We start from the raw sequence: 26666 nt of genomic DNA on the forward strand, positions 1-26666 counted from the left end.
TCCAGTTCTGTGAACCTTTCTATGTGTAAGCAGTCTTTTTAAAGTAATTTGGAAATATTTGTCTTAATGGGGTGCTCTCAGGGAATTTTATATTGCAAAACTGTACATTTTTAAAGGGAAATTACCTTTACATCCACTAAATAATATTACATTCTCTAACTACTGAACTTTATGCAGAGAGTGTTACACTGGAATTTTTGAGTAGTAACTGAAGGAAAACAATAATAAATAGGCCTCCTAATGGAATGCACTGTTATTATCAAATAATAAAGTGCAACAATTAAATTTTGATCTAGCAGGAAATGGAATTTTGCATTTGGCTGAGCATGTTATTAAATTTTAGTATTGCAGGGTTGAATTTTTGTTATCCTTGAGCTGAATCTCAGTTTAATAAGCTTATTTCTTGAACTACTTGGTATGACAAAATGATACTTTTCTAGACAATATTACCAGCTTATTGAACTTTGGAAGTGTTTTGATTGAACTTTTTTTCTCTTTGGTGCATTTAAATCTTCTGTATGAACTATGCAGTCAGCGATACAGTAGTTTTTGCTGTCAGGGTCTTCTGGTAAAAATCATCTTAATAATAGAAGAATAAGTTAAATTTGCTTCCTGCAATTGAGTTAATTTCTTCTGTGAACACTGTTAAGCTGTCTGGCTATAAGAAAGAGAAAATTGTCTCTGAAAAGTTTGACATCCATAACAAGAAAGCCAAATGTCAGAGATCTAAAAGACAAGATTTTTGCAAGAAGCATCAACATTTCTGCAGTGTGTGGAATACTGTTATCATTACAGAAATATAAGTGAGATTATATGAATTGAAAAGTTTTCTTTTATTTGCTTTATGAATATATTTTGTATTCCTTCAGAAACAGTATCAACATTTCTAGTAAATCAGTGTCCTGAAAGTTTGATGGTCAAGCTCTGGTGTCTCTCTCCTGTTTCAGAGAATTCTACCACAAATGCAAATTTCTCATCTCTCCTTCCAGCATGCATGCATCAAATAGTCAGTTTGAATATTTGAAGTCTCTTTCTAAGATGTTGGCAGAATGTCACAATGTAAAGATCACAGTAAAATCTTTCCTAATATATTTTGAACCTAACTGACTTTATAGAGAGAAACTCTGCTGACTACACAAAGAAAGAACGTAGAAGAAAGTAAACTCATTGCTGTCATAGGCTGTGATACCATAGTATCAAGGGATAATAAGAGACGGGGCAAAGGCCTGATACAAGCCAATACAAATCCGATCCAAATCCAATCCAAATCTGTTTATTGCACCCCAAGCATGGGGTTATATACTTTTTTTATCAGAAGGCCACATAAGAAGGATTACAACATCACGTTAGATCCTGATTGGTTATACACACCTGCATTAGGACTACATTAGGATTACACACTACTTGGCATAGACATTCTTCATATTCTCTCAACAACACTTATATTGTGTCTGGCAATTCTAAGTCAGCAGAGATAGGCGAAAACCACAGACTCCAGGCTTACACTTGTTTACATTTGCTACAGCAGTCTCTAAGGTCATTCCAACCTTCCACTTTAACTCAGCGCTTACTGAACTCTCACCTGTCCATGGCTGGACAATAGCTGCACCGCAGTCAATTCTATAAAATCACTGCATTTAATATTACTATATCAAACACAGTCACATGCATATCAGTTTAGAAATATGTGATATGTCTCCTGACAGTAGTGACTTTATTAGGTGAGTCAACAGTTATCACTTGTATGTGCATTTGTAAATCTTGCAACAGTGCATTACAGGAGATTCAGTTGAACATTAGTTTCATGTCTTTAGGACTTACCATTAAAACATACTCAGGTTTTAAATGTGATGTGAATACACTGACTGAAAAATTTCCTTTAACTTCATACTGAAACCCAAGATATTTTAATTCATTGTTGTTCTCTGAAACTTTCAAGCTAAGCACTCCTTAATTCAGAAACAAGTTGCATTTCTTCGTTATTTAATAGAATGATGTGTAGAATTGTAACTAACAACAGAAAGTGGAATTTTCTATCCTCATCTGTTAGCAGAATTATTTCTCTATTTGCTCAATGGAGACAAGCTATAAATGTATTGACTGCGCTATGCAAAGATCAGGAAAACAGAATTCACGATGGAGGTGGGGAGCTCCTTAATTTAGTTACTTATGGTTTAGTCACCATATTTTAAAGTAATAGTTATTATGATTCTTTAGAACTTCATCCTAGATGCTGAGATGATTATTCTTAGAATCTTCCTCTATTTGGCATAGAATTAATCATAAAGAAGAAAAAAATCTATTGAGAATCACTAGCTACAAATTACAAATACAGTTTATTCCTAATAAAAATGTGAAAAGTTGACCTTAAAAGGCATATTAAAAGAGAATATTTAAATATTTTTGTTCTAAAAAGGCTGCTCCTCATCAGATGTATGGTATTGTAAATCATCTACTTGATAAGCTTAAACAAATGTTTATGCCATTTGTCTGGTACTAATCAATGACACTAATTAAGTCAATATTAAAGAAGCAATTTGTGGGCAGTTTGACAGAAGACTGAAAAAGATGATCACAAACTATCTTAATAGCACAACAAAAGGTTTTGTAGTCTCTCCATAGTGATAATTCTTAGCAATGGTAGAAAATCGATACAAATTTAGTCAGTGGCTGTACATGATTTGCAGTCATCTGGTTGGTGTGGGATAGAGAGCCTCTGACAGAGGAAGAAATGCTTAAAATGTAAATAAATAAATAAAAAACAGTAAATCAGAATAAACTGCAAAAAAAAAAATATTTTTAAAGGCCTTGAAAGAGATCCACCATTCAGAGAAGTTAAAATATACCTATATCCACTTACAGTTCCAACAAATGGTAGATCTTTTCTATACTAATTTGCAGTGTTTCCAAGTACCCTAAGCCAAAATATTATCATATCATCATAGTATCATAGTATCATCAGGGTTGGAAGAGACCTCACCTTACTGCAGTTTGATAACACAAATTTGTATCTTTAAGTCTAATTCTGACTCTGTAGCCAATAACTAATCTGAAAGGTTGGAAATAATTATTTATCACTATTGCAGATCAAAATTTTCTTCTGGTAGGATTTAGGCCCTGATGCCTTGTCTTAGAGCCCATTTCTGCTTTACTAGAGAGCTTTTGCAACCTAGCCGGATTCTACTGAGTGGAAAGAAGTAGGTAGGATCTATCTTGGGTTTTGATATGTCTTGTATTTTGACACAGTGGTTGTTTTCATGAGTGTTTAAGTATGCTTAAGGACATCTTCCAGGCTTGGATCTCCAAACTGAGATTCTTTCACAGGAATGCTTTCAAGGCACAGTAATTCTGTCCCATGACCTGGCTGTGGTCTATGGATGTTAGGATGATGATATACCAACAAGGCTGCTGTAATGTTTCAACTTGGACAATATGAGAATAGCTCACAAAAGTTTAGTGTCACTCAGTTTGATTCCAGTGTCTGGTTCCCATTTTGTATCAGACATGAAACATACTTTGAATCTAATCTCTATCTCAGACTCATCCTGTAAACTCTCTCTAATGTGCATAAATAATCCATTATGCAATTAACCCTTCCTCTGACTCAAAAAAAAATTACTTCAACATAAAATGAATTTTTAAACCTCCTGTACTTCATAATCAAGTATGTAATTTAATAGTGGATTGTAGGTTTCAGTATTCGTGCTTGGACTTCAAGGAAAGTGCTTTATTAAAATAATTTACAGTTTCAGCTTCATTTGAAACACTTGTCAAATAGTAAGTCTTTTTCTCCCTTTAATTATTTTTCTGGCACTAATGAATTATCAAATGATGTTTCAACATTTTAGTAATCTGTGTTCTTGCATTTAATCCATATTCCATGCATTCTGTTTAACTTTTTGATTTTATTTATTTCTTATATGCGCTGAGCCAGACTGACCTTTTGACATGTCAGGTTGTATTACAGGTGATGTCCATGTCATAAAATGTTAGAAGTGAAATTGGTACTGTGGTTCATACTAGACATGCTAACCATGAAAAAAATACTTTAAAGTGCTTTGTGATTACTTGCTTATACCACTTTAAGGCATTACACAATGTTAGAAATTTATTTTTCTCAGATACTTACTGCAAAATATACAGTCATTATGGAAGGAAAGTGTTCTCCTAGCATAAAATAAATTTTGATTGTCAGAGCATATAAATAATTATAAAAAATAGTAAACTCATCTGCAAAATTTAACAAGAGTGCAGAAAAATGTTTAATGCAAAGATTTTCACTTGGGGCAAGGTAAAGCACAGAACTGAAAACTGATACAGCAGTTGTGAAGGGGAGAGCTCCACTCTAGATCTGTTTTTATTTTCTCCATGGGTAGGTGGTTGGTACTGTCACAAAGGGATATATTATGTAATGTAAGGATTTTGGAGTTTTTGCGGTTTATCTGATTTAGAATCTTACCAGACATACAGTATCTATTTAATATTCTCTATAATCCCATTCACTATGGTTTTTGTATATTAAAAATGTTTGTTTTATATTCTCTTCCACTTTTTGACATCATATCCAGGAAGTATAGAAAGGCAGTTGTTGGTACTTGTATTACAGCCACTGAGTCTTTGTTTTAATATATAGTTTAAACTAAGTAGAACTATTACAGTAGAAGTATTAAGTAGAGATCTGGGAGGAATTTGCTATCAGTTTACAGCAGTTTGATGTATAAACTAGTATATCTTGTGCAGGCATTAGTTTGCTTGTAGGTGTGTTCAGGTTGTACACTGGGTTCCAGTTATGGAAAGAAATGAAATATCTGGTTTTTTTCAGTTGATTGGATGGGTTTAATTTCAAAATCAAAACCAGTCAAGATGAACTGCCCCTCTCTTTCTTGTTCCAGAATTTTCAGATGGCATCTCATATATTTATACCCTTTTACTGCTATTCCATCTCAGGTGGTATGTTTATATATCTCTTACTACTGTGACATCTTCAACATTGTTGTTCTATGTTCAATATATCTTCCCTTCACTGCACATGCTTCCATGGTCTTCTATAGTGTGGATGGCTATCTTGCTCTTGCTGATTTTTCTAAAGAGAGAGAAAATGAAACGGTGCCAAAATACTGTTTGTGAATGTGTTACAACTGGCAGCTACAGATGGTATACAGAAGGGCTTCTACAATTCTTATACATTATGGTTTTTTTGAAAGTAGAAAAAGTTCTCTCTTTTTTGTGTTTCCTAGGTGCATAGGAAAACTTTAAAATGTATAATTACAAGATCATGTCCCCTTTTTTTAATCACATCCTTGCCATTTGTCTTTTAGCAGATCAAAAAAACTTTTACAGCAAATAACACAGGCTACCTGGAAATCTTTTCTGAGTTTCATTGTTTATCATATTAATACTTCAGAGATATATATTATGTCTAAAACTTAAAGCCATTCAACTGCTTCTCCTTTAATATTATGTACAGTTTGGAATTCTATGTGAAGAAGTGAAAGGAAACATAAATAGCTTGAAGAAAACTAATACAAGGGCAAAAAAAAGGTGAAAATTACAAACTTGTGTTTGATGTAAATTCCTGTTATTTCAACTCGCATGTCCCTTCTTGCAGAACAAGCTTCTGTTATTGGCAGACAAGACCCATATTGATTTTGTTTGCTGTCAATATATATCTGAGAGATAAACCGTCACTCATCCACAGCGGCTGGGTGAAAGACTGCTCTGATTTTCTGCACTCTCGCACTTGTTACAAAAAAAGTTCTTTTGGAGATTTCCCAAAGGGCATTGTAGGATCAGTTTCCTTGTTATAAACTATCAGACTCCTTCATGTGCATTCTGCTGCTAAATAATAGTCTGTACACTAGTAAAGATAAATCTCATAACAAAAGCACTTTGACAGTATAACAGTTAATAGCACAGTACATTAGTTGTTACAACGTATTTTAAGTTACTGGTACAAAGGTAATAACGAACAAGCAGAATACTGACGGCTAATGAAATTCCAAGTTCTGCATTGATATTTGAGGAATTATAAATCACCTCTAATTTTCTTACTGCACTAATAATCAACTGTTTACATATCTTATGAAACTGAATATTTGAGATGCTTGAGCGTGTCCAGAGAAGGGCGATGAGGCTGGTGAGAGGCCTTGAGCACAAGCCCTATGAGGAGAGGCTGAGGGAGCTGGGATTGTTTAGCCTGGAGAAGAGGAGGCTCAGGGGGGACCTTATTGCTGTCTACAGCTACCTGAAGGGTGGTTGTGGCCAGGAGGAGGTTGCTCTCTTCTCTCAGGTGGCCAGCACCAGAACAAGAGGACACAGCCTCAGGCTGCGCCAGGGGAAATTTAGGCTGGAGGTGAGGAGAAAGTTCTTCACTGAGAGAGTCATTGGACACTGGAATGGGCTGCCCGGGGAGGTGGTGGAGTCGCCGTCCCTGGGGCTGTTCAAGGCAAGATTGGATGTGGCACTTGGTGCCATGGTCCAGCCTTGAGAATTGTGGTAAAGGGTTGGACTTGATGATCTGTGAGGTCTCTTCCAACCCTGATGATACTGTGATACTGTAATATGGGAATGAATATTTTCAGCTACTCTTTTTTAAATCCTTTCTAATGCCTAATATATTTTCACTGAGGAAGATTGATGCTATCTAACAGTCTGTGTTTCCACATCCTATAAATAATGCTGTTTTCTTTCTCAAAACTTTTTTCACTACATGGCTGTTTAGCTAATTGATTGTTACTTATTTTTGCTGTTACAGAGGGCACTTCCAGTTCCCTATTTTAGTAACTGTTGAAGTGTGTTTGAAAGTTATTTTTGTTTTCCCAGATATGATTTGATTCTTGTTGGCATTTGTTGGGCCACAAATAGTTTGATGATGGCAAAGAGTTCACTAAAATAGATTGCTTTGATGATTAGCAGGCAACTGGCTGCAGGTTGGTTGTTGTTTTTTTTTTTCTCTGAATGTGGGTTATTTTTCTGGGAGCTCTGATTGTTTCCTGACTTTCCAGTCTCTAGCTGTATGTGATAATCAGGGGGAAATGGCCAACGGAACAGAGATGAGGAGATTCCTTTTGGAGGATTCAAAGCCTGCACGTGGCATGTAGGTGCCCATTGAAAGGTACTGTCATTTTCCTTACAAAAATGACTGAGTTAGCTAGAGCTCCTTTTAAGCATCAGATCTGCTTAGGGAAAATGCAGGTCATGTATGAAAGATTTTTTTTTTTTTTTTTAAATTCTTTCTGGTTTCATGGATGTAGTGGAAATAGTCTGTGTGGTTTTCTGTGTGATAGAGTCACTACAGATCTGGTGATGGGGAAAAAAGAAAGAGTAATTTATTGTTTTGTTGGGGTTTTTTTTAAAGCAAACTAGAGTGGTGTTAGGACACTTGGCTAAGAGTGTAAATCTTTATTCCTATTTTGCCATTGTAGCAATGGCAAAATTACATTTTAAAAATAGGTTGTAAAAGAGCATGACTACTGTCCTTGTGGGCAACTCAGGAAAACATGTACAGTGTTTCTTGAGCCCATCTCAAGGAGAAAGTGATTTGTAACTAAATGAATGCTGACATGCTGTTTCATGTTTTTTTATACCAGAAACTGTTCCTGGATTACTGATTTATATATGGTTGGCATAATATATCTATTAATTATATCAAGAAAAAGTTGTAAATTAGTTGAACTGTTATTGAACATAGTACACACAGACTTGAAAAGTACAGATCTGATCACAGCATAACTCCTTGAGTTATAAAAATCACATCCTCAAAATTCTGTAATTATACGTGGAGTTAATACATCACTTTAAGTTGTTGTACTCACAGGCTGCTGGTGAAGGAATTTACAAGTGTTAACTGTGTTTCCAAATCATCAAAGAAGGAACTGACTGATTTTAATGTCAGATTAGGTTTTAATGAAGCACTTCTGCTGTTTTATGGAGAGAGGAATTCCAAGTAGAATTCCAAATTGTATGACTTAATACACAGCCATTCTATGTGAAGTGAATTTGTTTCACAATATTTTTTTTAGGGAGTGAAATTCATATACAGCTTGGTTTTGTTTCTGGGAGAACTTCATGATGAAATACAGGCAACTGGATTTTCTTAATGAGCTTGAAAAAGACCAAATGATTTTAAATGTCTCTTCATCCAGGCCTTGTACCACTTTCTTCTAGTGGTATCAATGTGTGACTAAAAAGTAATTTTTCAAATGCTGATCAGAAGTTACCATTGTGTTTATGACAGCTAGAAAAAATCAGTACTTCAGTAAGAAACTTGAATTTAATAGTCTTCCAACTGTTAGTGTAAAAGTTTTGAATGTAGAGATATAAGCAGAGCCATAAAGAATCAGTTCAAACCCCAGATTGTTTCCTGTGTCTGAGAAGAGTCTAGTAGGCTAGGTATATTGAAAGAGAAGTATATAGAATAAAGGAAACAAAGTGGCACTTCTCTATTATATCCACATTTGCATGACTTATGGATTTCCTCTGCAACAGATTGCATTCAGAAAATTGTCAATACACAAAATTGGTTCATTTTTTAAAAAGAAAAAAAAACTGAAGTTTTGAGATCTCTTAATAGATTCTTTCGGTACCTAATGTAAAATCCTGAGAACAGTAGTGGCAGTGATTGTTAAAAACCTCATAACATTTAACATCCTCTCTGTGCGTATGCAAAAATTTATTTATACACTATCAAATTGCAGTCCTGGAGGCTTTCTGTTGCTAATTGTTATCCTGAATTTTTTCTAAAGTGAGGCCCCATCCTCTTTAACATCTTCATAGATGATCTGGATGAGGGCATGGAGTCAGTCATCAGCAAGTTTGCAGATGACACTAAGCTGGGGGCAGATGTGACTGAGTTGGAGGGCAGAAGGGCTCTGCAGCAGGACCTTGACCGCCTGCACAGATGGGCAGAGTCCAATGGGATGGCATTCAATAGCTCCAAGTGCAGGGTGCTGCACTTTGGCCACAACAACCCCATGCAGAGATACAGGCTGGGGTCGGAGTGGCTGGAGAGCAGCCAGACAGAGAGGGATCTGGGGGTGCTGATTGATACCCACCTGAACATGAGCCAGCAGTGTGCCCAGGTGGCCAAGAGAGCCAGTGGCAAACTGGCCTGCATCAGGAATGGTGTGGTCAGCAGGAGCAGGGAGGTCATTCTGCCCCTGTACTCTGCACTGGTTAGACCACACCTTGAGTACTGTGTCCAGTTCTGGGCCCCCCAGTTTAGGAGGGACGTTGAGATGCTTGAGCATGTCCAGAGAAGGGCAACGAGGCTGGTGAGAGGCCTTGAGCACAGCCCTACGAGGAGAGGCTGAGGGAGCTGGGATTGTTTAGCCTGGAGAAGAGGAGGCTCAGGGGAGACCTTATTGCTGTCTACAACTACCTGAGGGGAGGTTGTGGCCAGGAGGAGGTTGCTCTCTTCTCTCAGGTGGCCAGCACCAGAACGAGAGGACACAGCCTCAAGCTACGCCAGGGGAGATTTAGGCTGGAGGTGAGGAGAAAGTTCTTCACTGAGAGAGTCATTGGACACTGGAATGGGCTGCCTGGGGAGGTGGTGGAGCCGCCGTCCCTGGAGCTGTTCAAAGCAAGATTGGACGTGGTGCTTGGTGCTATGGTCTAGCCTTGAGCTCTGTGGTAAAGGGTTGGACTTGATGATCTGTGAGGTCTCTTCCAGCCTTGGTGATACTGTGATACTGTTATAAGAGAAAAAACACCAAAAAGTTGACCAGTTGTTTTAGATCAAAATGGACTGGAGGCTCTGAATTATGAATAGACAAGATAACACTGAAGTGTATTCTTTTGCTAAGTTTAGAGTTAAGCCCCTAGACCAGAATTCTGGAGAACCAGAATTTAAAACCACAGTGGCTAATTCAATATGTACAAGTCATACAGTAGATGTAGCAGCTGTGTATTGTCTGCTTCACTGACCAGCATATGCTGCTACTCTAAGAGAAAAAGAGTAAGACTAAGACTTGACACTTAAAAAACAAAACAACAAACCTGCATTTCTGCAACATTATATTACAGAAAACCTCCTGTGCTTCATAAACTCACTTTGCTCAATACTGCATAAAGTAACGAATTTGAAACTCTTAGTGGATGCAGCCTGGAAACTCCCACAGATCATTAGATATACTATTGAAGTAGTGTTGGTCATTTAAATGTGTACATTCTTAATTTCCACATAAAATGGGATTGCATGTGCATTCCAAACTATTTTTATTAAGAGCTCCTTTTCATCAGAACAGTGTTTTTCAGGCTCTGTGGGCTTCCAGTGTACTTGGTTGATTTATTATCTGTATTTCAGTCCTTCCTTTGCAGGAATTTCATGTCTAAGTGAAGTTTGTAAGTAAAAGTCTAACAGGAGTATATATCAGAATGAGTCATCTGGTATAGGTGATCCTGCTCTGGCAGGACAGTTGGACTAGATGATCCTTCATGATCGCTTCTAGCCCTAATGTTCTGTGATTCTGTAATGCATGTGGTGTGTTTGTGCGCTTCTGTATTATTAAATGCTTCTTACCCCTGGAGTTATGTTTAATTCTGTCAAACATCAAATCAAATGACAAAGTCAAGCTTCAGTGTTAAGCTTTTTTCGCATTGCAGTTACTCTGAACTTTCAAAGGATTTCAGACTCCCTGAGTAACTTTTGCTACAGTGGTTCTCAGTGCTTTTATTCTTGGTGATTCATTAAAATATGGAACATCACTCTAGACATAACTGAAAACTAACAGTGAATGTTAAAATCTATTGGTAGCTGACTAATTGCAATAAATACTCAGCAAGCATACTGCTGTAGTATTTGGGCCTGGTTTACCATTGTGTAATGCCACTGGAATCACTGCACTGAAAATTGACCTGTATGTATTTTCACTAATAATTCATGAATTCCTGGGAATGTATTACCCAGTTTCTTATGATTTCAAAGAATAAAGAACAAAATTGACTAGGGCACAAGTCACATTTTAAAGACTCCTAAAGATTGCCTTTTTATCTTAACATTGTACTTAGGGGTGCTTTAATATGTTCCAAACTTCAATCATCCAAGTAAGATAATTCAGTAAGTACTGAGACACTCTAAGCATGAGCTGGTAACAAGTTGCTTCTCCTAATTATCTGCTTGTCCTTAATAGATGGTAATGTAACTGTTCAGGCCTATGCTAGTAGTTTATATATTAGACATGCCTTGGCAATCCTGCTTCTGCTAAAACACTATTATGACTGGGAAGAGTAATATCTAGATGATGATGATTTTCTTTCCAACAGGCCTTCTGTTTTCGGGAACATGTGTACACTTGATATGAGCTACCACATATTTGCTGATTGTGCAATATCCTTGAATGTGGTGCATTAATAAAAATGGTTTGCCTTGTATTTCAGTCCAAATAATTGAGATTTTAATAATTATTAGGATTTCAGAATAAGCCTTCTTTAAAATTATATAGGCCCTCTGTAACTGAGCTGTAGGAGGAAAATGGGAAAATTGAAGAAAGTGGATATACCTTCTGTAAGCAAAATGTGCAGATGTGTCATGTCAAGTTGTTATATAACCCAAGGAGTTAGGAAGGAGATGTTTATTCAGCTCAGTGAACAAGTACTGGAGTGAGGTTCACAACTTTAGGACACTAAATTAAACATCAGTGCAGGAAAGGAGCAGGCTACAGATTTCACTTGCAGCTATGGTGGTGATATCTTCACAGAGCTATGGAGAACAAAAAAATGTAGGAAAAACTTTTCTACTACTAGAACTCTTTTTATCCTCTTTTGTCGTTAGGTTTGCTAGTACAGTCTCGTGTGCAGGTGTGAAAGCATATCACAGTGATTTGTGAAGAAGGAATGATGGTGTAAACTCCATTTTACTTAGCAGTTGAATGAGCTTGAGAGAGCACAAGGCTATCTCCTCTTTAGGTTTCAGTATGTATATGTTGAAAAAATGCATAAAATATGTTATAAACTATACAAAAAAATTACAAAATAGTAACTTTTGAGTTTCTGAAGAGATCATTTTTAAAGCAGCAGTTTCTAGTGGCATTCCATGCATCATTTCTTCACGTCCCTTTGTAGTAAGTTTAACAGGGTTGTCTCCATACAGATACTGGAAAGAATTAATCTCAAATATTTTTTAGTGTTTAAGTGAAACCCAAAGTAGGCACTCTTATCCAGAATCAAAGGAGTTTTAATTTACTTCAATTGAATTTAATTAGTTTGGAAATTAATTCAATTAATTCAAGCTACCAAGTTATGAAGGAAAGTATCAACAGAAATATCTAAGTGTGGTATATTCACTTACTTTAAGACTTTTAATAGTGTCTTCTAATTTTCCTTGACCATCTCTTTCAGACATCTGTAAGACATACGCTCTCCCCATTTTTCCCTAATATTTTCCTGTGGAACTTAAGAGGCTTATTCTGTAATGCTTCTGCCATGTAGGAGAACTTACTTTACCTAATCAGTCTTGAAAACATGGGTATTTTTCTTCTGCCTCTTTCTCCATCTTGCTTTGTAATTGCGTCTTTGTTGAATGTTTTCATCTGTTAACCATGCAGGAGGACTGACTGACCTGTAATTATCCCAATGAGAGATAAGGTAGATCATTTTAATATGGAACTACATGCTGAAAAATGCTGTACACCTTTTATCCCATGGCATTACTATAACTCTAGAAGCTGTGTTACAGCTGAACTGGACATGTGCAAAATGCAGTGTTTAGAAATTGATCAGAAGGCTTCACAGTCTAAACACATGCTCAGGGTGATTTCATTGTTCATAACATCTTTGAGTTGTCTTTATCATCAGTTTCATACTGTTACATAGTAGTAGCTTTCTTAGCAAATACTTTTAGTCCCTTGCATTGTTAAAGTTAAAATTTAAATTAAAAAAAAATAAAGGATAGAAGAAATGTTTCCTTTTTTTAAAATGATCTATAAACAATAATAAAGTGATAATAAAGCAAATAAAAATTTGCCAGAGTTAGGTCACATAACAAGATTGTGCAGTCCCATCCAGGCGGAGTGCAGCATAAAATTTAATAAAAATACATATTAATTCCTCCAATTATAACAACCACACAAGTCTATAGCGCTGAATGAAGGGAAACTTATCAGTGAGGAGCTTCAGGTAGATAAAATTTTCATAAAGCTGCTGACAGTGTGTGTCAAGATATCCAGCTGCTTTTGTCATCTTACATCTATTTGTATTTTCTTGTAAGCTCCTAAGTACTTATTTTGTAGTACAAGCACATTATAACCCGTAAGCAGCATGATAAATTCTTAGAGCTGGTTCAGTTAGACTATTATTTGTTGGAAGAAATCCTGCAACTTCTAACATAATCACAGACAGCTTTGCTAGCTCTGTGTCTGTTTTGTAAAGAGGCATAAATCTCATAGTGTTTGAAGGAAGTGCCTGCATTTTCAGGTTCATCATATCCGTCTGTATTCAAACAAACCTGTTGGAATTTATGGTATTCCTAAAGGTTGTGAGACCTGCAAAACAGGAAGTGAATTAGTCCATCGAAGCTGTACCTGCTATCCAATCCATGGCACAGTACAGGAGCATTACAGTAGGAAATCCTGCTTCAGTGGCTATTGTTATAGGATGGACAGGCTACCTTTCCTGACTGACTTCATTAGATGCACACAAATCTGTAGTAAGAGAAGATTTTTTTTATGAAGGAGTTATAATTCAAAGACCAGCTACTCTATGAAATCCATGTGCTCTGGCATCAAGTCACAATGCAATCCTCTTTCTTTTTTAAGTGTTGCTTACAGTGTTTTGAAGAATTAATCTTTATTAAAAAGTAGTCTGTGGATGCTTTTTTACTCTTGCCTAAAAATTCCTTAGAAATTAAATTGGGTCTTCTAAAGCTTTGGCCATGAGGGATTTCTTATTGATTAAGCAACACTAGAATAATCAGTACCAATTAAGATAATCAGAACTATTTTCACTTATTTCTCTTTCACTACATTCTTAATCTCTTTGATTACATTTTTCTCTCTTTTTTCTTTTTTTTTTTTTCTTTCTGTGGTGTTGATTATGTCTTCTTTTAGGATTTATTTTACATTGATTCTGTTTTCTCTAGAGGAAGACAATGCATTAGAAACTAATCAGGTAATCTCTTTTCTTTCTCCAATAATGTATTAATGCACTGCTTGTCACTTAAATTAATCTTTAGTTCTTTGGGGCTAGTTTTGGATGTTTTCTTTTCTCCTTTTTTTGGCAAAAGCATCTGTCAGGCACATCTTGCCCTTCAACTGCTTGTGATGCTTAGGCTCTCCAGATAAGGTTGCTGTCATTCTTTAACAGACAGAAAACCTCATGATAAAGATGGGCCTGGTAAGGGCTGAATACACACTTCCACTTCTGCAGCACATACATTTTCAAGAAACACTTTATGATGATGTAAAACCAGAATGTGTTGGGTGGTGTTCTTAGGAGAAGTATTTGGCAGGTCTGTATTATAGGACTTTTCTGATATATTTTGTAATATATGGAGGCAGACTTTCTTTGTGGTGTCTGGTGACAGGCAGTGGACAGACACCAACTGGATCGCAGGAGATTCGTTATCCACAGGAGGTTTATTATTCACCTCTTTGCGTTTGTGTCACTGGTGGTTCAGTTGTGAAAGCACTAACTATTTTCCTTCAAATTGAAGAAATTCAATGTACAACCATTAGACAGACTCCCCAGAGACCTTCTCAATAAGGATTAGATAGATAATTGGGAAAAAAAATAAACTGTACACATTGAGCCAAAAGTTCTTTTTATTGTTGAACTGCTGTAGGATCCTTTCACTCAGCAAAATTTGTGTATTATTTAAAGATGTGCAATATAAAACCTGTAAAAATAGCTCAGCAGCTGCTCCATTTACTTTTCTAATTATCTAAATTGCAATAACTACTACCACTAACATAAGAGTAGTTGGGTAAAACTTTGCTCACTGCATCTCAGAGTTTTTTGATAACAGCATGCCTCAGTCCTAAATATACAAACTAATCAAAATAAATGTGTTACTGTAATGAAAGGGGATAAAAGGTGTGCATATTCACTGTGCATTTACTGTGCATGGTTTACTAGAAAATAATTGTAAAGGCTCTTCAGAGTCACTAGCCCCATCCTCTTTAACATCTTCATAGATGATCTGGATGAGGGCATGGAGTCAGTCATCAGCAAGTTTGCAGACGACACTAAGCTGGGGGCAGATGTGACTGAGTTGGAGGGCAGAAGGGCTCTGCAGCAGGACCTTGACCGCCTGCTGCACAGATGGGCAGAGTCCAATGGGATGGTGTTCAATAGCTCCAAGTGCAGGGTGCTGCACTTTGGCCACAACAACCCCATGCAGAGATACAGGCTGGGTTCGGAGTGGCTGGAGAGCAGCCAAACAGAGAGGGATCTGGGGGTGCTGATTGATACCCACCTGAACATGAGCCAGCAGTGTGCCCAGGTGGCCAAGTGAGCCAATAGCATCCTGGCCTGCATCAGGAATGGTGTGGTCAGCAGGAGCAGGGAGGTCATTCTGCCCCTGTACTCTGCACTGGTTAGACCTCACCTTGAGTACTGTGTTCAGTTCTGGGCCCCCCAGTTTAGGAGGGACATTGAGATGCTTGAGCGTGTCCAGAGAAGGGCGATGAGGCTGGGGAGAGGCCTCGATCACAAGCCCTACGAGGAGAGGCTGAGGGAGCTGGGATTGTTTAGCCTGGAGAAGAGGAGGCTCAGGGGGGACCTTATTGCTGTCTACAACTACCTGAGGGGTGGTTGTGGCCAGGAGGAGGTTGCTCTCTTCTCTCAGGTGGCCAGCACCAGAACGAGAGGACACAGCCTCAGGCTGCGCCAGGGGAAATATAGGCTTGAGGTGAGGAGAAAGTTCATCACTGAGAGAGTGATTGGACACTGGAATGGTCTGCCCAGGGAGGTGGTGGAGTCGCCGTCCCTGGAGCTGTTCAAGGCAAGGTTGGACATGGCACTTGGTGCCATGGTCTAGCCTTGAGCTCTGTGGTAAAGGGTTGGACTTGATCTGTGAGGTCTCTTCCAACCCTGGTGATACTGTGATACTAACATGATCTGACCTACAGAGCACATAGATTTAGCTGTTGTGCAGCTATTGAAGAACATCTATCGTTCTGCAGTCAGTACTACACTTGTATGTTGAAAGAATAGAATAGCTTTTTTTTCCCTGTTTTTTCAGTGTGTTAGTCCTTCTGCAGGATCTTTGGTCTCTGATGATTTGCAAAAATCCAATATAGTAGTGGTATGTCATATTAATTAGCACCTGCATATTTTTCCACTTCTATCTAACAGAGGTTAGTGTGTCACACAGTAATTTTCAGAGAGATGTGGTTCTGCCACTCTGCTCTGGTGAGACCTCATCTGGAGTACCAGGTCCATCTCTGGAGCCCTCAACACAAGAAGGGCCTGATGGAGAGAATCCAGAGCAAGTACCACAGAAGTGATCAGAGCTGGAGCAGCACTCCTGTGAAGGTGGGCTGAGAGACTAGGGATTGTTCAGCCTGTAAAAGAGAGGGCTCCGAGAAGACCTTAAAGCAGCCTTCAAGTACGTGAAGGGGCTTGCAAGAAATCTGGGGAGGGTCTATTTAACAAAGGCATTTAGCACTAGGACCAGGGGCAGTGGTTTTAAACTATAGAAGGGTAGATTTAGATAGGACATTAGGAAGAAGTTCTTTACTATGAGGGTGGTGGTACACAGGTTGCCCAGTGATGTGGTGGAGATGTTCAAAATCAGGCTGATGGGGCTCTGAGTAGCTTGAGCAGGTTGGAGATGTCCCTTTTTACTGAATGGGGGTTGAATTAGAGGTGACATTTAGAAGTCCCCTTCCAACCCAATGATTCACTTCTAAAGCCTCAGTTATTGCTAACTGTTAGGAGGTTTAAATACCCTCAGTTTTATAAGAGGTGAGATATTTATCACTGTTTTTTGTCTTTAGAAATATCTACCTTTTTATATTAAGAATCAATGGACTTCGGTGTCAGCAGGCCTGTCATTGTGAAATCATTTACATTTATATATGGTTCAGGCCTGCCTCATGTCAGATGGCTGTTTTTAAGACTATTTACAGAAGATTAGTCTGCAGTCACAGAAAATAGGTATTAAAGGTATTAAAATATGCTTGCAGTAGTTAGCCTATTAATGATGCATCAAAAGTGTTAGTTTTGAGAGGGGTGAACAATTGATATGCAAATAAAGTCTGTTACAGAAAAAAAAACTATCTGAATTTATCTTAATTTTTATGTAAATAATTTCCTTCCTGTTATAGTTGGAATAGATTTGGTGTGAAATATTTGTATCATACCCATTGTAGTATGCCCTATCTACTTTCACATGGTGGGCAGCTAATGATCTCATAGAGCAGGAAATGTTATTGATGCTTTTTTGTCCACATATTTAGATTACTTTCATGTCTTTTCCAAAGCTTGAAAGAAATTAACTTCTAAATCACAGAATCAGTGAGGGCTAGAAGGGACCACAAGGATCATCTAGTTTCAACCTCCCTGCGATGGGCAGGGACACCCTACCGTAGGTCAGGCTGGCCAGAGCCTCATCCAGCCTGGCCTTAAACACCTCCAGGGACAGGGCCTCAACCACCTCCCTGGGCAACCCATTCCAGGCTCTCACCACTCTCATGGTGAAGAACTTCTTCCTCACATCTAGTCTGAACCTACCCATCTGCAGCTTTGTTCCATTCCCCCTAGTCCTGTCACTCCCTGATATCCTAAAAGGTCCCTCCCCAGTTTTTTTGTAGGCCCCCTTCAGATACTGGAAGGCCACAAGAAGGTCACCTCAGAGCCTCCTCATCTCCAGACTGAACAGCCTCAACTCTTTCAATCTGTCCTCATAGGAGAGGTGCTTCAGCCCTCTGATCATCCTCGTGGCTACAGCATTTCCACATCCCTCTTGTAACAGGGGCTCCAGAGCTGGACGCAGTACTCCAGGTGGGAGTCTCAACAGAGCAGAGTAGAAGAGGAGAATCACCTCCCTGGCCCTGCTGGCCACATTTCTCCTGATGCAGCCCAGGCTCTGGTTAGCCCTCTGGGCTGCAAGTGCACACTGCTGGCTCATGTTGAGCTTTTTGTCCACCAGCACCCCCAAGTCCCTCTCCTCAGGACTGCTCTCTGGCCAGTCACTGCTGATCCTGTATTTTCACTTGGGATTGCCTTGACCCAGATGCAGGACCTTGCTTTGTGGTTTGCCACAAAAAATAAAAACAAAAAAAAAATGTAAGAGAAAGATAAGAGAAAAAGGAACAAGCAGTTATGAATCTGTCTTACTATATTAATATTCAAATTTCTGTCTTAAAAGTAATTGAGAAAAAAAAATACCATCATTAGTTCCTTTTAACAAAATCTATTTGATGTGAAAATCTGAAAGTACAAGTGAATGATGAATTTTGGGGTCCCTTTTTTCTAACTGCTTCAATGCACAGGCAATGTTGTCCTCAGCATCTGATGGCAGCATGTTTTTCTTTGTCAGGCAGTCAGGGAAAAAAACAAGAGATGTCATTTAGTCTCCCTCTAAGAGCAACAGGCTTGCAGAGCTTACTAGTGACAATGAGATATACAGGGATTGGAAACTGAAAAAAGTCATACTAAACATTTGTAGAATGATGTAGCTTTTTGTTATAGACTGTATATACATATGTATATAGAGAATCATAGAATCAACCAGGTTGGAAGAGACCTTCAAGATCATCCAGTCCAACCTAGCACCCAGCCCTATCCAATCAACTAGACCATGGCACTAAGTGCCTCATCCAGGCTTTTCTTGAACACCTCCAGGGACGGTGCCTTCACCACCTCCCTGGGCAGCCCATTCCAATGGGAAATCACTCTCTCTGGCAAGAACTTCCTCCTAACATCCAGCCTATACCTACCCTGGCACAACTTGAGACTGTGTCCCCTTGTTCTGTTGCTGGTTACCTGGGAGAAGAGGCCACCCCCCACCTGGCTACAATGCCCCTTCAGGTAGTTGTAGACAGTAATAAGATCACCCCTGAGCCTCCTCTTCTCCAGGCTAAACAGGCCCAGCTCCCTCAACCTCTCCTCATAGGATTTGTGCTCCAGGCCCCTCACCAGCTTTGTTGCCCTTCTCTGGACATGTTCCAGCACCTCAACATCTCTCTTGAATTGAGAGGCCCAGAACTGGACACAGTACTCAAGGTGTGGCCTGACCAGTGCTGAGTACAGGGGAAGAATAACCTCCCTTGTCCTACTGGCCACACTGTTCCTGATGCAGGCCAGGATGCCCTTGGCTCTCTTGGCCACCTGGGCACACTGCTGGCTCATCTTCAGCTTACTATCTATCAGTACCCCCAGGTCCCTTTCCTCCTGGCTGCTCTCCAGCCACTCAGTCCCCAGCCTACAGCGCTGCTTGGGGTTGTTGTGGCCAAAGTGCAGAACCCTGCTCTTGGCCCTGTTAAATCTCATCCCATTGGCCTCTGCCCACCCATCCAGCCTGTCCAGGTCCCTCTGCAGGGCTCTCCTACCTTCCAACAGATCAACACCTGCTCCTAGCTTGGTGTCATCTGCAAACTTACTGATGCTGGACTCAATCCCCTCGTCCAGGTCATCAATAAAGATATTGAACAGGACTGGGCCCAGCACTGATCCTTGGGGAACACCACTAGTGACAGCTGCCAACTGAATGTGGCACCATTCGCCACCACTCTCTGAGCTCTGCTATCCAGCCAATTCTTGATCCAGCACAGAGTGAATCTGTCCAAACCATGAGCTGCCAGCTTGGCTAGGAGCTTCTTGTGGCAGACAGTGTCAAAAGCTTTGCTGAAGTCCAAGTCGCCTGGACAGATGGGCAGAGGCCAATGGGATGGGGTTCAATAGCTCAAAGTGCAGGGTGCTGCACTTTGGCCACAACAACCCCATGCAGAGATACAGGCTGGGGTCGGAGTGGCTGGAGAGCAGCCAGACAGAGAGGGATCTGGGGGTACTGATTGATACCCGCCTGAACATGAGCCAGCAGTGTGCCCAGGTGGCCAAGAGAGCCAGTGGCATCCTGGCCTGCATCAGGAGTGGTGTGGTCAGCAGGAGCAGGGAGGTCATTCTGCCCCTGTACTCTGCACTGGTCAGACCACACCTCGAGTACTGCGTTCAGTTCTGGGCCCCCCAGTTTAGGAAGGACACTGAGATGCTTGAGCGTGTCCAGAGAAGGGCGACGAGGCTGGTGAGAGGCCTTGAGCACAAGCCCTACGAGGAGAGGCTGAGGGAGCTGGGGTTGTTTAGCCTGGAGAAGAGGAGGCTCAGGGGTGACCTTATTGCTGTCTACAACTACCTGAAGGGTGGTTGTAGCCAGGAGGAGGTTGCTCTCTTCTCTCAGGTGGCCAGCTCCAGAACAAGAGGACACAGCCTCAGGCTGCGCCAGGGGAAATTTCGGCTGGAGGTGAGGAGAAAGTTCTTCACTGAGAGAGTCATTGGACACTGGAATGGGCTGCCTGGGGAGGTGGTGGAGTCGTCGTCCCTGGGGCAGTTCAAGGCAAGGTTGGATGTGGCACTTGGTGCCATGGTCTAGCCTTGGGCACTGTGGTAAAGGGTTGGACTTGATGATCTGTGAGGTCTCTTCCAACCTTGGTGATACTGTGATACTGTGATACATCCACAGCCTTCCCCACATTCACCAGGCAGGTAACCTGATCATAAAAGGAGATCAGGTTGGTGAGGCAGGACCTGCCTTCCTAAACCCATGCTGGCTGGGCCTGATCCCTTGGCCATCCTGTAGGTGCTTTGTGATGACACCCAAGATGACCTGTTCCATCACCTTGCCTGGCACTGAGGTCAGGCTCACAGGTCTGTAGTTTTCTGGCTCCTCCTTACGACCCTTCTTGTGAATGGGTATCACATTGGCCAGCTTCCAGTCTTCAGGGACCTCTCCAGTGAGCCAGGACTGCTGATAAATGATGGAGAGTGGCTTGGCCAGCTCAGCTGCCAGCTCTCTCAGCACCCTAGGGTGGATCCCATCCAGTCCCATGGACTTGTGAGGATCCAAATGACGCAGCAGGTCCCTTACTGCTTCAATATATGTATATATATGTGAGCTTATATACGTATATATATGTGAGTTTATGTATGTATATATATGTGAGCATGTGTGAGAGAGAATCTTGGTGAAAAGTCTCTTCCAAGGATTTCAGTTAAATCTTACTAGTTTTGTACTCTGTGGTGCACACATAAAACCCAGATGGCCTCACTAGTGCTATTGCATTCCTTTTCAGCATAGGATGGGCAACCTTAGTGGTAAATTATTTTGTAGGTTGTTTGTTTTCCCAAAAAAAAAAAAAAAAAAAAAAAGGCAAAACAAATCAAAACAAAACGAAATGAAGCAAAGAAACCCCAAAAAAACAGAGTAGTGCAGGGCTGCTCTAGATCTTTTGGGTCATCCACACTTGGCCAACAGAAGAGTTCAATAGAAGTTTATCCTAACTTGGATGTTCTTTAATTTTAGCTTTTGATCATCTAATTCTAGTCTTGTTGTCAGGGCTTTGAGTTTTGATTGGTAGCTGTATTTTTGAAAAGTCATGGATACACCTCAGCAGGTAGTTTCAGGCCATTCTCTTCTTTCCATGTTTGAATTTTCATATCATCTATCCTACTCACTAACTACTAAAATTTTTCATTGTTTAAAAAAAAAAAAAAACCCAAACACTTGGGTGCTTTCATTTTGATATTTAATGTCTTCCAGAACGGTGTAGATAATCTTTCTTGATGGTGAACCCATTTGGGCTCGTGTGCCACCCTTGTAACACTTCTCAGGCCATCACCGGGGTGAGTCTTCCAATGCTTTAATTTTGTTTTCTGACTTCTTACTTCTTTTACTGGTCACGAGCCACACTGCAGGATAGTTTCCTTTAAGAGGCAACTCTGCAGAAGTATCAGGTACTCTTACTCTTTGTGCATTTCTTCATCTGTTCTTGCTGTTAGCTTGAAGTATTGTGGAGGGACTGGTGGATCTCCTCCTGGACTCCTTCTTTGTTACCTATATTCTACTAACCAGAAGTTGTTGTCTTTGATTGTGGTATTTTTGTGAATTTTGAGGTGATGGTTAGCATTTTCAAGAACAAAACCCAAAAAACCCCCCAGCCTATGTAACAGAAAATAGCCAAGTTTTTTGAACCAACTTTGTTGAAGCTAAATAGCTGTCACAACAACAGAGCATTCTGGACAATATGGTCACGTGTGTAGCAGAATTTATTGTCCTAACTTCTTCTTGATGAATCTGATTCAAAAATTCAAATATGAGCTCTAATACTAGCTGACTTTTCTTCCATGGTTTTATAGTCCACAGATGCAATGAAAAACTCAGACTGTTTTGCTTGCCTCTCAATAGAGACAGAAAAATGTATTAGAGAGGATTTGTTTCAGTCTATATCATTTAGAAGCAAACTTCAGTGGATATCCTTTTATTTGTTATCCCATTATCACAGGATCTTATGATGTTAGGGGTTGGAGATGATCAAATCCAACCCCCTTGCCAGAGCAGGACCACAGAATCTAGTGGATGTCACACAGGAACACATCCAGACAGGTCTTGTGTGAGAATGCAATGTGAGAAGGAATAATAACAAGCGAACGCTGACCTTGGTTCCCACAGCTGCAGGCTACTTATCTGGGGAAAGGATAGATAAGTGGACATCTTGTTAATGAGAAAAATAATGCATGGTGTATGTAAAAGACTGGGTTGTTCTTGCCTAAAATGCTAATGTGTAGGTGTGTGCTCTATGCTCAAGACTGTATAATGAGAGCCAAAAGGATCAGTAAAGGTCTCTGGTATAATTCGCATTGAATTGTCTGGAGTCTGTGTGGCATCGCACTGATCACACTGATCTGTGTGAGCTTTGATCACGTTCTCCAGCAGCAGCAAACAGGTAGCTGCAACAGTTGTGAAAGTCTCCAGAGGAGACTCCACAACTTCTCTGGGAAGCCTGTACTCCATGACCCTTACAGTAAAGAAGCTTCTCCTCATGTTGTGGTGGAACTTCCTGTGCTATAGTTCGTATCCATTGCCCTTTGCCCTGTCATGAGTCTATATTTGCTAAAAACTGCTGACTTCTTTTTTATTTTAGTTGCTGATGCATTATCCATCATTAGTGACCTGTCAGACACCTGAACTAAATTGTTCTTTTTTTATTTTTGTCAGTAAAATGTAGTGCCATTTTTCAAAACTCAGGATTTTCTCAGATTATAATGACTTGACAGACATCGTGTTCGCCTATAATTCTCTTTTTAGAAGTTGAAAGATTTTATGTTGTTACATTTCAACTGCAGAGATGTTTGCCACAACTGAAGTCCTAGAAAGTAAAATTTTGAAATTTTCATTATCTTTTAACAAATTTAACTCTTGATGCTTGTTATTAAAAAAGAAATAACTCACTTCAGGGATCTGAATTTGGGCATAGAAGGACCAAATCTGAACCTCTTGGAATGTAAGCATTGGAAAAACAGTTTTCAGGAACACTTTTTTTGGGGTTGTTTTTCTCTAGAAAAATGATCTTCTCAAGTTTTTAATCAGAAATCAAAGCTTTCAAAACACTTCAGAATATCTTTAGTTTCTGGCTGTTGACTCCTGTTTCCTAATTTATCTGTCTGTAGTGAAATCCCTAAAGGCTAAGACCATCTGGTCCTTCAGTTTATTTAACTGTTTCTCAGTTTTTCTGAGCCTTGAATTAAAACTGTCAGGCTCAAGGTTTGTACCCATAATGATTTCTCAGACATCATTAATTTTTATGTTTCCAGGATCTGCTCCATTTTTGTTCTTAATCTCCCACAGGAGTAAGAGCTTCCTTTCTTGTAGAATGTGCTTTAAAAGTGGATTGAAATGAAATTAGGTAAGGCGGGGGGGGGGTGTGGGGTGTGTCATTGAGTTGCAATCCAAATCTTTATCAGAGTTATTTTAAATTCTCATCTATAAAATATCTGTTTGTGTGTTTTCTTGCTTTCATTTAACCTTCAATTAAACATAGAAATCTATTTTGCCAGTGGGCAAACCTCCTCTAATGTAGGTGGTGATTATACATAGTAAGTGAACATGTAACAGTACATTATTAACACATTATGTAAGGGTTAACCAGTTAGCCTCAGAATACCTCTAGGAGAACAATAAGTATTATTTATCCTTGGTCGTTGTTGTGTTTTGTGGGTTTTTGTTCTTGGTTTGATTTGATTGTTTGTTTCTATAGAGAAGATGAAGCTTGTTTGATGTGAAAAGGATTGACTTAAGTATCCAAGCGTTCAAGACAAAGACTGAATGAGAAACCCAAGCAGAAAGGGCATTATTCTTCCCTCTGGTACTAAGACCAAACCAAAGGAGTATCTTACAAATCTGAAAGAATGATGAGAATGATCATAAGCTATAGTATTTTTTATAGCCACTGTAGTCCTTTTAAATCACAGAATTAACCAGGTTGGAAAAGACCTTTGAGATCAGAGTCCAACCTATCATACAATACCTTCTAATTAACTAAACCATGGCACAAAGTGCCTCATCCAGTCTCCTCTTAAACATCTCCAGGGATGGTGACTCCACCACTGATATTAAATGGGACTGGGCCCAGCACTGATCCCTGGGGCACACTGCTAGTGACTGGCTGCCAACTGGATGTGGCTCCATTCACCACCCTCTCTGAGCCTGTCCCTCCAGACAGGTATTAACCCAGCACAGAGTGCCCCTGTCCAAGCCACAGACTGCCAGCTTTGCCAGGAGTTTGCTATGGCAGACAGTGTCAAAGACCTTGCTGAAGTCCAGGTAGACTACATCCACAGCCATCCCCACATCCACATAGTTTTTAATTCAGTACAGACACTGATCTGTAAATGCTTATGTTATCTTTCACCTCTCTTCTATAGGAATTGAATATGGAGTATACATTGAGTTAAACTTGCACGTCTTCTGTTCTCCCTGCAGAACTAGTTGCTGTTTGCTTTCCAAGTGAAAGAAAGTGAAATCTTAAATGTTTTTATGGATCTTTTATGATATATATTGTATGTCAGTCTTGTCATTGATTTTTTTTTTAATATATCTTAATAGTTCACTAAAAAAAAATACTTTGGGGATGATTACCACTGCATAAACCCAGAAGTTTAATATTGATATAGACATGAAAGATGAAAAAATATATATATATATATTGATCATGGCTTTATGGTGGTTATTTTAAATGCCTAGAGCAAGAGCTTCTATAGTATAGTAGATAAATCACAGAAATGTCTTGGGATCTGTAGTGGTTTACTTGCACTCTTGTTTTAAGAGACAGGAACCTTAAATATCCTTCTAGTAAGTGGGATTGCACCATATGATGAAGTACTTATGAAAAAGGCTACCCCATAATGTGAACCGTGAGTCACATCATCTAGTCCCAAGGCCATGTTTTCCCATTCAAAATTTCCATTACAGCTCTTTGATTTCTGTTATTGTGGCTTATAACATGTTTGTTCAGAGTCTGAACAAGATTTCAAGTGAGCAAAGGTCTACCACACCTGAGTTACGGATTCTTTGTAAGGGTTTACATACTTTTTCGCATGATAGACTTGCAGTTCTGTTTGTTCACTCTCCCCAACTCAGATGTCTAGAAATCTCCAACAAAGTTATTATGGTTTTGTTAAAATCTAGAAGCTTATCTAAACCAGGACAAGTATATTTGATTTTTGAAAAAGTTGTTTTATGTGATGCAATATAAGCTCATCTGTATTTCACACTTCAATATTAATGATTTTAGAAGTGATTTGCCTGGAGGAGGGCAGCAGAATCACTCTTACAAATCTTTTAATCTGTACAAAAGAGGATAGTTTTAAGGAATAATCAATACTTGTTTTAAGGCAATATCTCTCTCTCTCTCTCTTTTAATCAGAAGTGCAGGTAGTGTTAGGATTTTAAAATTCGATAGTATGTACTAGTTGGTGCTATCATCATAGCCAATCTCACTACTTAGGAAATTCAGGACCACTCACTCTCATTCTTTAGTAAAGATGAAGTTGGCCTCCTCATTCACGTGGTAAAAATGTGCTCTCTCCCACAGTGTCAGAGGTGAAGGTTACAGGAGAAGGTTTTGATGTGGTTACTAGCAGAGAGAAAATTCTTGGCCTATAATCTCTTCTGTTTTCATGCTAAAAAATGGAGAGGACTAATATAGTAGAGCCAGGAAACACATTATCCTGGCTATTCCAAACACAACTCAGCTTTTATTCTAAATATGTAGTTGTTTTTTTGGGGTCATGCTCCACTGCTAGATACCACCATACCTACTGGTTTCATGACTTAGCATCACCAGGGTGATGATCTGTGTATGGCAGTTAATGGGAAGTAAGAGAGAAATTCCCTTTTCACTTGAGAAGTTGATGTAACAACACAATGGCTGTTGTAGTGTCTGTACACCAAATGACACAAAATGTTTTGAACATGAGCCTGGTATTTAAGCTTTGTTTCATCACAGTTGTAGAAAATGATCAGGACAGGAGCTCAAGTATAAGAAGCTTCCATTTAAAATCCTGTGTTTGTATGATGGGCAGACAGTTGCTGCATTCCTGTTACTGCCCAGAGAACTGTTCTGCAGATTACTGTGTTTAGGTTTAGGTGTCAAATTCTATAACTACTATTAAAAAGAGCTGGTATCACATCTTTTGGAAAAGAAAATTAGAGAAGTTTCTGCAAAGGGCATGAG

At 39.4% G+C, this 26666-nt stretch overlaps 1 protein-coding gene across 3 annotated transcripts in view; it reads left to right on the forward strand.

Annotated features, from left to right (window-relative positions):
• Positions 1–26666, forward strand: part of LOC135176046 (adhesion G protein-coupled receptor A3-like) — a 293150-nt gene that overhangs the window by 171086 nt on the left and 95398 nt on the right. The gene's annotated exons all lie outside the window — the stretch shown is intronic.

The sequence above is a fragment of the Pogoniulus pusillus genome, chromosome 6 (assembly GCF_015220805.1).
Source record: "Pogoniulus pusillus isolate bPogPus1 chromosome 6, bPogPus1.pri, whole genome shotgun sequence".
Classification (NCBI taxonomy): Eukaryota; Metazoa; Chordata; class Aves; order Piciformes; family Lybiidae; genus Pogoniulus; species Pogoniulus pusillus.